The 15798-nt window shown below is 37.0% G+C and overlaps 1 protein-coding gene across 1 annotated transcript in view; it reads left to right on the top strand.

Annotated features, from left to right (window-relative positions):
• Window positions 1–3274: 3274 nt before the first annotated feature.
• LOC124364222 (vasorin) overlaps window positions 3275–15798 on the top strand; it is a 104442-nt gene continuing 91918 nt past the window's right edge. Inside the window, 2 exon segments of the mRNA XM_046819542.1 lie at window positions 3275–3377; window positions 10130–10174. The gene's annotated coding sequence lies outside the window, so the exon portion shown is untranslated.

The raw sequence follows: 15798 nt of genomic DNA, 5'->3' as shown, positions 1-15798 counted from the left end.
CGTTATTTAGAAAAATAAATTAAAATAAAAACTTCTTACTTTTCTTAGGGTGTGTTTATAATTAACAAAGGATCTGTAAATTTGCTAGAACACTAGGATTCATTCAATTCTTATTAATACTTCTTTCAAATCCGAAATAAAATTATTTCATATTCAAAATGTGATTGTTAGTTAATATAGACAAATTATTTTTACTGTGATGTTCTAATTGAAAGCTAATTGAAAGTGTATATATAACTCTGCGACAAGTGCGAAGCAAATTTAAAAGTCTAATAAAGTTCAATTTCTCCTCCCCTATATTATAACTGTATAAATTCAACATAAATATACACACTGCTGACGAATCACGCGCATGAGCTAGCGCAAAAAATAATTTTGTAAAAGTTAATGTTGCACACATTTTGTAAAAGTTAATGTTGCACACATTTTATAAAAGTTAATGTTTCCATGATTAAAACCCAAACGAGCCTTCAAATTATTTGAATATTCAATAGTTCCCTGGAAAGAAAAATGTAGTTATTAAAAAATATTCAACAGTGAAGTCTGATCAATATTTTTATAAACACATTTCCAACGGGTCGCTTACGTTAAATTATAAACTAAATGAATTATCTGGACATAAGTTTTACTAAAACAGAACACGATATGTGCAAAATGACAATAATGCGGCCGACCCAGTTAAGTATTACCATTACCTCCCTTTCAAATCAATGAATCGTGTATGCATGACTTACACTTTACGCATGATTGAATCGATTAGGATACGATTGAACCGTAGACCGACCGAGGCACAGAATTTGTATACGGGTTTGACGATTGGAACCTTCGAGTGTAACACGCCCCCCACTCTCACTCCAAATAATCTCAAAAGATATTAAAGCGATATTACCAATAATACATATCCGCTTACAGGTGAGTTGAAGGGGGCGGAGCTGTAAAGTGATTGGCTAAAGCTTGACAATCAACAACCAATACGACCATAATGTGATTAATGCGGCTGTTTTGCCCTATTCTCAGCCTATAGAGTCTCGTTGTGGGGGACGGCTTCTGAATCCTCTTTGTCAAGTCATTTTGTCCTTCAAAAAACTTACTTGACTCATTAAAAAAACTTTCCTGACAATCGTCCTTTTAAACCCATGATGGGATCCTTTCTTAAAATAGTGAATTTTACAACTCATTAGATTTGTTTAATTAGGAGACACTATGATAAATAGGATCATAATTTTAATAGTAGTATGTACGTTAATGGTATTTGAAGAAATAGTATTTTTACACGTTAGGATTATGTTCGAAACATTGTAATAATAAACAATAAAGTATTCTTCTTTTAATACAGGTGATTTCGTCCACCCTATAGAAGCCAAAAGGATTATGTGTACAGTGCGTCGACTTGTGATTAGCAGCGTGGATCTTCAATCGACTTTTACAAACGTCATGTACGCAAGGAAACATTACTAAAATAAGATGAGTTTTGGTTTCACATACACATAGAAGCATTATGCTAATGAGATGAGTTTGACGGAGTAGTATATATTTATACCCAGCTGGTTACATCGATAGATATATCTCCCAACACAATTTACCTGCGTCGTGTACACTTGGAGTCATCACACCAATTTCGTGATTTGTTCCTATCCAGTGGAGCAGAAGAGGTTTTTGGCTAAGAGCAAAAAAATTGTCGTCATCTGCGTGAATGGCCATTCATCCTTAAAACATTACTTACGTCATGTACGCTTGGACATCAATTGAGTAGTTTGTATTCTTTTAGGACTAGCAGTGCGTTAGGGCCAGGTCCTCGATTTCAGTTATATCCTGCATTTAAGACCCTCCGGAGTCAAATTAAACAGCCGCTATCACATATATATTCTTCCCTCTGAATAGTGACTGGTTGTTACATAGGGTGCTCAGAAGCTGTGGACCTAAGAGAGACTGAGCAGCAGCTCCACGACTTCAGTCAAATCTTGCATTTAAGTCACTTTAGAGTCTACTCAAATAGCTACCATTACGGAGATCTTCTTCCATATTTATTGTAACTGGGCAGTACAGAGAGTATCCAAGAGCCGAGGAGCTATGAGAGAAACTAGGTCCAGGAGCCGCTCCATGACTTCAGTTATACCCTGCATTTAAGTCATTTAGAAAATTGTTTCCATCACTGAGATCTCCTTTCTGGTTGGTCTTTTCAGGTTTTTCAGGAGCCGTGGAACTCTGAGAGGGTCAAGGGTGAGGAACAGCTTCACGACTTCAGTTGTATCCTGCATTTAAGTCCCTTAGGAGTCTAATCAAATAACTTCCATCACGGAAATCTTCCTTCTGGCTGGTACAGCGTATGTATAGCCAGCAGCCGTGTAGTTCTGAGAGGGTCAAGGTTGAGGAGCAGTTCCACGACTTCAGTTATGCCCTGCATTTAAGTCACTTATGAATATAATCAAATAGCTTTCATCACTGAGATCTTTCTTCTGGCTGATACAGAGGAAGTTAGCCAGGAGGCGTAGAAATCTGAGAGAGTCAAGGTTGAGGAGCAGTTCCACAACTTCAGTTATACCCTGCATTAAAGTCACTTTGGAATATAATCAAATAGCTTCCATCACTGAGATCTCCCTTCTACCTGGTACAGAGGTTGTCCAAGAGCCGTGGAACTCTGAGAGGGTCAAGGTTGAGGAGCAGTTCCACAACTTCAGTTATACCCTGCATTAAAGTCACTTAGGAATATAATCATATAGCTTCCATCACTGAGATCTCCTTTTGGACGGTACAGAGGTGGCCCAGGAGCTGGGAACTCTGAGAGGGTCAAGGTTGAGGAGAACCTCCACGACTCCAGTTATACCCTGCATTAAAGTCACTTCGGGAAATAATCAAATAGTTTCCATTACGTACACGTTCTTCCTTTTGGATATTGACTGGCTCTTACAGAGGTTGTCCAGGAACCGTCTAGATCTGAGAGATTCAGGATCAGCTTCACAATTTCAGTCTTGCATATGGTAATTTCCTTGAAGGCTAATTTATTAAAATAGCTCGCACAAAGAGTTTCCTCGCATTGAACCTGGTGGGCCGAGGGGATGAGGTAGAGCGGAAGCCCATACGCAGGTTCAAAAATTTCCTGCGCCGAAATCACTATGGGATTAATAGAATAGCTTCCAACACTGGTATCTTCTTCCTTCCGGATATTAGTGACTGGGCCGAGGGTGGTGAGGTGGCATGAAGATGGCCTGATTACCGAGGATGGTGCCGGGGAGCAGGTGGGGGCATTGACCCTGCAGCGGCAGGCAGTGAGCGCTGCGCGGCGGACTGAGCTCTTCAGTCGGCAGTGGTGTCGCGTGAAGTGAGGTTAGGGTCTGTGCAACTGTGAAGTGTGGATCCAGAGTCTACTGAGCCGGCACGTGAGTTTCCTTTCTAATCCATATCGTTATTTTCATAGATAAATATTTAAATTACCTTTTGTTTAGAATATATAAGCTATTTAAATATTATAAATAATAATTTTATAAAAAAATAAAACTAAATTAAATATCAAATTAATTAAAACAAAATAGTTTTAAGCAATAAATTTAGCTATTTACTAAAACAGAATTTAAGTAGGTACTAAAAGAATTATAACATTATTTTTAAATAAGAACTATTTGAAAACACTATAATCTGAATAAAACCAGTAAAATTATATTTTTTACCAAACAAAATTTAACTGTATACAGGGTGTTCCGTAAAAGTGTTCCAATACTTTGGGATTTTGTTCTACACATAAAAACGAGCAATACAGTCCATATGAAGGTATGTCCTAAAACCTTTAGTTTTCCGTCTATCTGTTTGTATATTTTTTTAATAAAAATTATATCTTTTGAACAAGTTGAGATACAGTTATGACACTTCAGAATTGTATTAACCTTTGGCAGACCTTTTTGAAAATAAAATATTAACAAAATCCCCTTACCCTTTTTAAAATGGCGGACGTTTAAATTATTATAACCAAAATAACTCAAAATCGACTAATTTTACCAAAAATATGGAGGAATAACTTTTTTTAAGAGATTTTGTTATAAGTTGGACAATTTTTGTCTCATTAAATTCGGATGAAAAACAACTGAGTTGAACTACCAAACATGAAATCGTGTTTTACCATTACACAATAGCAAGTGTAGTTTTCAAGGTTGTTGTACTCTGAACAGCTGATTTCAAGTCAACGAGCTGATTGATGTGAACAGCTGTTTATTTAAGTTATTTTTTAATTCCACAATTCGTTCGTATGTTTTAAACTAAATATAATTTAGTTGCAAAATTTCAAAATTAAATGTATAGGTCATGTTTTGTAATATAACTTAACGTATATAAACTTCCAGTAAAATGCATTGTAGATTGTAGACACTGCCATAAATAGATACAGCTTCCAAAACTTAATCCAGCCAATAATGATTTGTAATAAAACATACCAAAAGCACAAACCAACAATTTCAACTAGATCTGGCATCCTAGGACTTGTGACCCCTTAACTTTTTTAATCAGTTTAAATTTCATAATTGTTCCAAGAAAATGCATTTTATATTAAAAATTTTCATTGGAAAGAACACGCATGTAAATTTAAGTTAAAATAAAACCTCAATTGAATAATAATGGCAGCTGCGAAAACATAAATATTCAAATATTCTGTAACAGTCAAAAGAGCTTACGCTCTGATGTGCTTTTTGCTGATTCGAAATATATCCGACTACAGGGTTCTGCCCAGCTGACTCATTAAGTTCCATTGTTAATCTTATGAGGGTATTTTGGTTTAGATACAAACAGCTGATTAATGAGACCGTATTCTCCCCCACTACCCCAACACATTAATATTAATCAGCTGATTGGTTATAGCCTTTTCGAACCAACTTAGTTGTTCAGTTTTTTAAGCATACAATCTGAGTTTTATTAAGTAGAGAAATTTCCTCTGAGAAACAGTTGGTATTCAGTCGCGCCATTATGGTCATAATGGGAAGGTATCAAAGGGGTTAAAAATATGAATAAATAAATTTTTTCCCACAGTATAATTTTTCCACCTTAAAACTATATAAAATATTGTTTGACTCGTATATAAAATATTAAATCAGGGTCATCTAACTATATGTACACCTTTAAAGCGGCGACTTTCAGTCTATTTGTCTAGTTGTTGATGGTTGTGTGTTTATAAAGTACAAACTGGATCTCGACCCTTCGACCACGATAGTTTACACTCGTAAACAATCGAATGAAAAGATCAAATCACAGTTAGCAGAGAAAAGACTATTACAAAGTGAACGTGATGAAGAGAATGTCCTATATGAACACTAGTGGAATGTTTGACAACGTTTCATCAAGTGTTAATTATTAAGACGAGAGTCGTTGAGTAATCAATCATTCGTGAAGGACAGGTTAGGAGAGAGTGCGCTGATTGATACAGAACCATTTCCGCGATTATAATTCGGCATTTCTTCACACCTCCTGCGGTACAGACCTCCTCATGGTGGAGACCAGTTATTGATAACACAGGTGGTTGTCTACCACAGATTGGTAATCTGACCACAGTGATTAGGTAAACTCAAACAAGCAATCAACTGATAACGATTAATCGCAGCACAAATAACGACACAATCCACGCTTTCGTCAGAATGAAGATAATCGTTCTAGTTGGCAATATTGAAAAACCCATTTTAAAAGCTAAGATTTCTTCCAAAGTTCAATATGCCTGTACTACAGCTTCCAAAACTGGAGATTCGCTTAATTCTAAAGCAAATAAATTACAACTGACACAAAAAAAACAATTAATTCATAACGATTAATCGCAGCACAAATAACGACACAGTCCACGCTTTCGTCAGAATGAAGATAATCGTTCCAACTGGTAATATTGATAAACAAATTTTAAAAGCAAGAATTCTTCCAAACTCGAATCTGATTCTATTACAGCTTCCAAAACTGATTCATTTAATTCTAAAGCAAACAAATTAAGGTGTTTGATACAAACAAACAATCAACTGATAACGATTAATCGCAGCACAAATAACGATACAAACCAAGCTTTCGTCAGAATGAAGATAATCGTCCCAAGTGGTAATATTGATACACAAGTTTCAAAAGTGAAGATTTCTTCCAAACTTGAATATGCCTGTACTAGTTTCTAAAACGGGAGATTCACATTATTATAAATCAAATCAATTATGAATGAAACAGGATTTTTCCGGACACTTGCCATCGTTTAGTAATACAATACACCTAGTTCAGTAACACCTAACACCTTGTGATCGCAAATGTCCGGAAATAATCCAGTTTCCTTCACAATCCTTCCATCGTCAAAAACAAATTTAAAAAAGAAATAAATGTTCATGATGATTTATAACAATGATTATATTAGACAAATTAAACTGGAATAAAATAATTATATCAATTGTCTTATAATGGAGCGAAAGCAATTAGCAAACTTGTAATGTGTTCGCTATCACGATGGTTTAGTAAAATTTGTTTCGGAAATTGAAAGCAAAATGTCTTGCAAACGTTAGGTCGCGTCCATGTGGAGTATTGTAATACTTGTACTCCTAAGTATTACTTTTAGAAAAACTGTTACATTATGTTCTTACAAGTCTGTATATAGCGGCGTTTACAAGTTAACGGAGAACTTTCACTGACTATAAATAGTCAATTGAAAGGGGAAATTAGCTTGATACAATCATGTTCTCAGTAACATGGACTTAATGTTTGTCTTTATTTCGTTACTCATAACGAAGAACATTACTATTGCTACACATAGCGTTTACAAAGCCCTGCAAGAAAAATAAATAAAGTATTTAGCGTTCAATATATTGTTTTTGCTAACATTTATCCAAAATCTAATAGACATATCCCTGCTGAGGCATTCCTAAAAATATCAAAAGACACATTTTTATGAATGTATGGAAATTAAGATTTACTATTTTTGTGTTCTTTCCCGTTCAAAAGTCACAACAAAATAATTTACAATTCTATTTCAAAACGGAGACGTATTTATACGCTAGTTTGGTTCCGAAGTAGGATTTTCCTTAAATCCAACTTCATGGATGTTCAAATTCTGAACATTGAATTGGTGACAATTAAAAAAAAAAAAAAAAAAAAAAAAATAAATAAAAAAAATTAAAAAAAAAAAAACAGAAAAATTGTATGACATTTTTTGAACTTTGGAATTGTAATACTTTTTTATTGGCTGAGCGTTAGCGAAGCCTATTATTCGAGGGGTTAAAAAAATTACTTCTGTCTGTCCGTTTGTAAGATATCTCGAAAACTAACTGATCTATAGGCTGGCTTAAAATTTTGCATGAAGCTTCGTTTTACATTTGGTGAATTTTTGGCTCGCTTGAAGCACAATTTAGAACATAAGTTTATTGCGAATACGAAAATATGTTATATAAGCGGTACATAAGCGGACACAAAATACATTCTTTTAGCATTTAAGCGTAACTCACACTTGTCATTTACACGTTTAAAGCAGTCCCCAAACGGCGTTATTATCTACGAAAACTGCCTCCTCGCTCCACTCAGCGCCGGTCCCGTTATGTTTGTACTGTACGAAGTGTCCCAATTCCCAGTTTGGTCGCGGACCTTCCGTCCTCCCCCCTCGGGTTACATAACCGCCATCATCTCTCCGATCTGTCCGCGATTGACTGACACGGGGATAACATTCCATAACACCGTCGGATAAGTGTTGTGGAAATGCGGACGAATTTGACTTTCCGCCGCTCGGAAGAGGTTGCATAACAATCTATTATATTGTATCGAGAGTAGCGTAGAAATTGTTCTTACTGGAAAATGTTTTACAAGGTGCGAGGTGCTTTCAGCTGAAGTGTCGTAGTCTGCGCTCAGTGAAATGTACGCTCGTTCTTCCCGCAAGAGGTTGAGTGTTCTCATTGGTTCGTTTTGATTGGCCGAACACCATATAGTAAGAGCACTGAGGATCGCATAGCATTCAAGGCTTCAAGTTTTGTTGCGACAAACTGAAATTATTTTTCCAAGTATCGGTTTTTTTTGTCATGTATCAAGGTTTTTGTCGATCAAAGCATTTAAAATTATAGACAATTTGATTTATGCTTTCTTTGCTCGGATACGCCGAAGGCTGTGTGTGTCAAATTATAACGGGCTTCAACGGTCTTTCTTGCGTAGCAGATATATTTGGAGCCTTTTAACACATGTTGGTTATTTTTCAACAAAAACACTAGTTGGACACCCAAAAATGGATGTGCAGAATTATGGCTAAAGATTACTACAATTTTCTTGTTTCCGCATCTATGACATCGCTACTATCAGTGAATGATAAACGGTGAATGTATTGCTACGATAGTATTGTAGTGTACTGGAACACTAGTGTAATAGGATAACAGGATTTCGGACATTTGTCATCGTTATAAGTTACAAAAGGTAAAAGGTTATCACAACGTTTCGAGGATTGGAATCTATTCTCTTCGTCACGTGGGGAGAGGATCAACTGACGAAGAGGATAGATTTTTAATCCTCGAAACGTTGTCGTATACCGCTTATAACATATAACGATGGCAAATGTCCTAACTCCTGTTATCATATCAAAACTTCCATTGTCACTAACAAACTTAAAAAAAAGAGCTAGTGTAATGTTTTACAACGTTCTGTTGCTAACTACCGAGCACCGAGCTTGCTAATTTGGCCGCGAGGTAGCAGGTCGGTTGCGACGCACAGGATGCCCCATGGAGTCGTTTATCTATTATATGTATAATCATTGGTAATGCTATTTAAATGAGAAGATACCACAAAAAGATCCACTGGTTCTGTTCGAAATTTGCATTACAGTGGGTAAGATAGTAGTTTTAACAATGCATTCTAACAGCTGAATCTAATTAACGTTCTAACCCGTATCTATTATGACATTACGTGGACGTACGTCATTACGTACTATTCTCCCTGTAAAATATTGTGCACAACGTACGAAAGTATAAGTATACTTGTAGCAGTATAAGTAGCTCTTGTAAATCCCTCAAAATGTATAGCAATCCAAGTACTATTTGAAATTTTGTTTTAAACATCCACACCACATCGAGACCCATCCAAACATAAAGTACTCTCATCCATACCACATTCATTCTTGCCAAATTTCCCACTTCCAGTACTGGTTGTTAGAATACTAATTAGTCATCACTCAGTCGTGTTTCATACCCTCTTCAGCTATAAAATGCTCGGGACGCTAAAACGCATTTCAAACGAGCTTTAACGCTTTGGGCGTCGAGGAATTTAAATTGATTCTGGCAACTTATTGACAAAACCAACTCCTGCTGCGAGGGTAAGTGTTAGTAAATTATCGTCCTGTTTCTGCCAGTTAGGTAAATATCTCTGCCTCTTGTTTCATACGCATGTATGTCTCCAACATTTATCATGGTACATTCAGACAAGCAAAATAAAATTGTCTCTCAAATGTAGGGACTCGGAAGAGTCAACAGTTGCAGTCCTTTTTTAGTTCCTTACAAGATTCTCAACTTCAAACTAGCGATTATGCGAATTGCTTGCTTTTGCATTCTGGACGCTTTTAAGAACTGGCTATTTGCGCTAGCTGCCCACAACACTAAAGTGTCCGAGAACTGTGAATTTAGTGATTAGACTTTATAAACTTGTAAGTCTTTTAAATATTGTTAGTACCTATATGCAAATTCTTTTAGCCAGACATGAAAATCACTATTTTTATTTTTTAATTACAAGTTATAATATGAATAAAGACCAACATGGAACACAGTGACGAACCTTGTACATGGCTCTGAATTCTATTAAAGCCAAGGTGTGGCAAGAACATGACTAGATGTTAGAGGGAAAAAATAACATTAATTAAACATGTTAAAATGGGTGGCATTCGTTTAGTATTTCTCCACTTCGTTCTTATCATATTGTTTTTTTTCTCATTATGACCTTTATGATTATATTCATTTAATTTCGTCCATTGATGTATTCAGAAAGGCCTGGGGAGCGCCCCTCAAAGCGCATGAGAAAAATACTAAAATCCTCTGAAAGGGGCATAATACTACATATTAAATCACACTGTAGCCTACAAAATTCCATCGATTATTTACTATAATAACTAAAATGAAAACCTTTGATCGATTGATTTAGGAGTGTTAAATTGACTTTTATTGTTGTTTACCAGGGCGGGATTGTGCGTCAAACCCTGACACTTCGAAGGATTATCAAGGTAACGTAATTTACACCAGTACATGTAATTACCTAGTTGAAGACCTATTTTCATTACAAACGTATTTACTAATATCTAAAAAAATTGAAATAAAATTATACATAATCAATTTGAATTTGTTATTATTTATTGCCTGGTTGGTTAATATAGATTGCTAATCTTAGGAAATTGCATTACTCGAGAATATCGTTCATTACCTTCATTCGTTTAACATTAGGACAACTCGAACAATCGTCATTAATACTCAAGATATCTTTATTTCTACGGACATTCTTCCGTAGAAATAAACACGAAGAACAATGCGGGCCACGGGGGTATCAATGCTCACGATATCTTCGTCTTCAGGAGCATTCCTTCTAAACGCTTTTGATGCTTCGTCTTTAAAGGCAATCCTCATTAACTCTCATGATATATTCGTCTTTACTGGCCTTCCTCATATACGCTAAAGATATCTTCATCTTTAGGAACATTCCTTATCAACGCGCTCTTGATGCCCCGCCTTAATGGACAATCGTCATTAACGTTTACGATATATGCGTCTTTACTGACGAATTCCTCATATAGGCTCACTATATCTTCATCTTTAGCAACATTCCTCATCAACTATCACACTATTTTCATCTTTAGGGACACTTTTTATCAACGTTCACGGTATCTTCAACTTTGCGGACATTTCTCATCAACGCTAACGATATATTCGTCTTGAAGAACATTCCTCACAACATCCAAAATTCTTTTATCTTGACGAACATTGTTTATCAAGTCATGGTATCTTTATTTTTTCAGATATTTAGTATAAAAGTTGACGAAAGTACTTACGACAATTATACATAAATGCCCAACGGATAGTCGTTTTTAGGAACATTAATCGTCAACGTTCATTGTATCTTCAATTTAAGGGACATTCCTCATCAAATCTAACGATATATTCACCTATACGAACATTTCTCATCAAATTCATAATTTGAAGGGTACTCCTTATCAAGTCATGGTATCTTTATCTTTTCAGACATTTCGGATCAAAGTTGACGATACTATAGTACTTACGGACATTAGTCATAAATGCTCAAGATATATTCGTTTTTAGGAACATTAATCATCAACGTTCGTGATATCTTCAATTGAAGGGACATTACTCATCAACGCTAACGATATTTTCACCTGTACCAACATTTTCCATCAACGTTCACGGTAACTTCACAATTTGAAGAGCATTCCTAATAAATGCTCAACAAACCTCATTAACGTTCGTGATACGAATATTCATAGCCACGTTCACGTTATTTTTATCATTACTGATCAACGTTCGCGATAAAGTTCAGCGTTGTCTCTAGAGAGCTCTCAACATAACCTCATTAACGCTCATGATACCTTCTCCGTTAAGAACAATCATCATTAACTTTCGTGATACGATTCGTGATTCCTAGCCACGTTCACGATATTTTTATCGTTACTGACCAACGTTCGCGAGTGTTGTCTCCAGAGAGCGCGCGACACGTGGTGAGGCGGAGAGTGACAATTGGCTATTGCGGTCTAATCGGCGACACAGTATCGGGAAGGCGGCGGACAAAAGGAGGCGTAATGGGCGGGGAACGGTACCGGGACAGGCGGGATAATCCCGGGACCGGACACGGTCTGCGGCCCTCATCTGGGACTAGCTTGTGGCAGAGGTGAGAAATAGGACTTGGCGACCACTGCTGTCAGTTGGTTCTAAGAATCTCGACGGAAATGTGTCCAGGAATCGATAATACTCAAACTGTGGTTATGAAATAAATTATTTTGTAATAAACTAGCACGCCTGGATAGCCACTGTACGGAGAAACGCACTGACGTCTGACATCAAAATGGCCACGGTAGTCCCGCCCCTAGCGGCTACAGAGTGAACATGCATGGTTCGTGACGTTCCGTGACGCGAATCAAAACCTCCCCCCCATGCAAAACACACATTTATAGCCCACCAAAAGAAGTAGTTACTTCAAAAAGAAGAAACATGCATTTGGTTATCCGCGTGTAACAGAAAATTCTGATTGTTGACAGAACTTGAATCTCCTATTTTCAAATGTTCAGTTTGTTCACTCTAAATAATCTTTCCAATTTTCCAATTCATACCCACAGATTCGAAACTATGCACAATAGTAATCTTGTCATATCTGTTTAAAAAATCTGTCGATTAAAAAAAAATCAATTCAATACCTTGGATCCAAAATGTTCAACACCCTTCCTGAAACAATAAGAGATTGCAAAAGTGCAATTTCATTAAAAAAGGTTACAGCTTTTTGTGGCTTAAAGGTTATTACTCAATAGAAGAGTACTTGGAAGACTTGTCCTAGCTTGGTTTTCTTGAATGGATAATAGGATAGGTTTTCTTGAATAGGATTTCGGACCCTGCCATTGTTTAGTTTATAAAAGGTATAACGCAACGTTTCGTGGATTGGAATCTATCCTCTTCGTCAGGTAGGGGAGGTATTAATACATACGAAATAAAGAACAGAAATAAGTAAAGAAGGGAAAGAAAAGGGTTCAAACGTGCCTAAAAGCTGCTTGGAGTCCAGACCAGGCGTTGTCACTGCACAGAATTCAAGTCCCGAGCACAAATCACAAGTACGAGGATCACAATCACACATCACACTAGCACAGGCTACAGTGGGATAATGGCAAATATCTGAAATCCTGTTATCCTTTCACACCTGCCATCGTCAATAACAAACTTTCGTTTTCTTATAATACTCCTTAGCTCTTGCGTAGACTATAATAGTCTGTTTTAAATTTCAAAAGTTATGATGAACTAATTTGTACGTCTTTGTGTATTGTGCTATGTTCTATACAATATTTTGTCTATGGATAATAAATTATTGGACTTTGACTTTGAAACCTGCGAGTGACCAACATTGCGCCTTTAGTCCGCCACCGCGACAAATACCCGTCCATCGCCGTGGCCGGGACTGGAAAAATGATAGGCAACTGTCCGTGACGGGATTGCTACGGTACAGACTGTATAAATGAGAGCGTGACAGCGCCACCGCTTATCTGATACAGCTGGACACCCGAACGTGAGAAGTGACGCAATCTGCAGAAGATGTAGACTGCAGAAGAAGGAAGACTCCTCACGATCACGGCCCTGAGGGCGCTGCAATGTGATCGAATTAGGTGGTTGTAGTGAAACGACTTTAAGTGTTCCTCATACAAAAAAACTATAAGCCTCATTCATCTTTAAGCTTTATCGTTACGTTACGGAATATTTGTATTTTAAACATCTTATCAATACGCAACCAAACGCTTCCTAGTTGTTCTTGTAAAGTTAACACTTTTTTAATGATTAAATTAAAAGTTCGAAATTTTTTCCCAGAATAGCCAATAAAAATAGTGAAAACCCTAAAAAAAGCGTTCGGGTGCGTATTGATTATAGCTCTAAAATGAGACGCCTCCTATAATTTTACTACTAAAAAAACGCCGTAAAAGTGCATAAGGTTTAACATTGTTCTAATGGGGCCAACATCAAAATGGCTGCCACCACATCTTAAATTGTTTCGCCAATGTATAGGGTTACCTTAATAAACCACGCCATGGTTTCGTGCCAAATTGTAACGGGAATCGTCTAGACTTCTGCTATTCACATTAGTATGCATGCGTAAATTTCCAGAATATTCCCCGGGTATTTTGGTTCTTGCGGGAAGTATGCGTTTGCTGATGTTAGTTTTGGTGCTGGCAAGAGTTAGCCTTGCTGACCTTCTTGTATACATTTTTTAAAGAGCGGCTGATTAATTTTATCCTTTACTGTGCATAATTTCTTACAAAACCTACAAATATATATTTTCATAAAATATTCTAACAGAAAGTAAGAAATAATGTGTATTGCTGTAATTGTTGATGAGATACCAATAAACATTCATGTAAAACTTTAGTAAATAATTAATAAATTGGAGTACAATATCGTATCTTCAATTGCTATGTGTTCGACGCCCTCAAAGTAGCTGATGTTTTAGAAAGCGCAAGACTCTTAGGTAGAATTGTATTTAACCCAAGCTGAACTTAAGGGTTATAAGGAATTTTACGAGGACCACTTATTTCTTAAGAATCTTAGCAAATCTCCACGATGCAAAGATCTATTTCCAAACGTGCTATCTCATGAACACGTTTTCCATGATCACTAGTTAACCCAATGCTCAACAATTCTACAACAGCCTATACCACCAGATAGGCTTCACCAGAGCCTGTATCACGTGCAATATCCTTTTCTTTAGGGGGAAAAGCCACGATCCATCGCATAAGTGTCTAAAATCTATGATCTTATATTATATAACACAGCTAATAGGATAGATAGAATGTTTTTAAAATGTGGCTAAATTAACAAGAAGTTAATAATTTTTGTACTTAAGTGTGTCTTTTAAATTAATAATCTTTGGCAAAAGAAGAAACTTGAATTTCAGCATAAACCACGCAGTTGACACCTGAGATGAAGTCCTATCTCCTAACTACGGTGATGGAGGATACTGATGTGGAGGCCTTGCCGGAAGACAATGGCCGGGGTGGGCGGTGGAGGTCGAGTTGCGGCATAAGGGAAGTGCCAAGCGAGATCATCAGTTATGCCAACCAAACATGGGCTTCTTCACTTTCCTCGCCGATTTCTGCTGCCGAACACCGCTTGTGTAACTTTAGTGGGCCCATCGATAACAGTTCAACATCATACAAGGCGATGACGTTGAATTGAGAAATCTTCAAACAGCTCTTGCATGTTCTACCATGCTCCCGACAAAGACAACGGAACCATGCACCACTCATCAGGATCGTTCATGCAGCATCTTGCAGGTGCATGTCACATAGTGTTTCACGCATGTATGAATTTAGGTTGCAACTGTTGTGCGTTGCAATTCTCTATACTTAATGAAGTCTTTGATCTGAGGTCTCCAGGCATTCAAAAATTTTCGGTCTCATCGAGCTCCATGAATACTTTTACAACAAGAGCTTAGCAGGAAAGTTTATCAAATTTCCAGGAATCACTGTCAAGTCATAAAGTATCCGAATTTTGACGTCTGTAATTTCTACATTTCCCCAAACTTATCGTTCTATACAGTACGAGCAAGCATAGCGCAAGCCTCTTCTCAACCTTCGGAACAGTAAACTGCTCAAACGATCAGGGATACTTTGTTGTTACCGATGGATGCTTTGAGAGGACAATAGGATAACGGACATTGGCCTTCGGTGTGTACTACAAAATATACAACACTACGTTTCGAGGATTGAAATCCACCCTCTTCCTCAGGCGCAAAAAGCTGAATACACGAACAAGCACTTCGAACCTCCAACGTGCGGCAATAAGTTGCCACTAAAATAACTGGTATCATACCCAACAACAGCTTGAAGTCCAGACAGGAGAAAATTAATTCAAGCGTTCACATGAACAACACGGCACACCCGCACAAGCGAAATAGAAACACTGAAATGACGACTGTGAATTTCCGCAATCCTATTATCCTTTCAATCTGCAGGAATGATGAAATTCAATCAGGTATTGAGAGTGACACAATTGAACGAACTGAAGCTACTAATCTTCTATTTTAAAATATAGGAAAGTTGGACTCAGAAGATGAACTACGGAACGTCGGAACTAGCCGAGGTGGATGACA

This window comes from Homalodisca vitripennis, chromosome 6 (genome assembly GCF_021130785.1).
Source record: "Homalodisca vitripennis isolate AUS2020 chromosome 6, UT_GWSS_2.1, whole genome shotgun sequence".
NCBI classification, from domain to species: domain Eukaryota; kingdom Metazoa; phylum Arthropoda; class Insecta; order Hemiptera; family Cicadellidae; genus Homalodisca; species Homalodisca vitripennis.
This window is presented reverse-complemented; position numbering and strand designations above follow the sequence as displayed.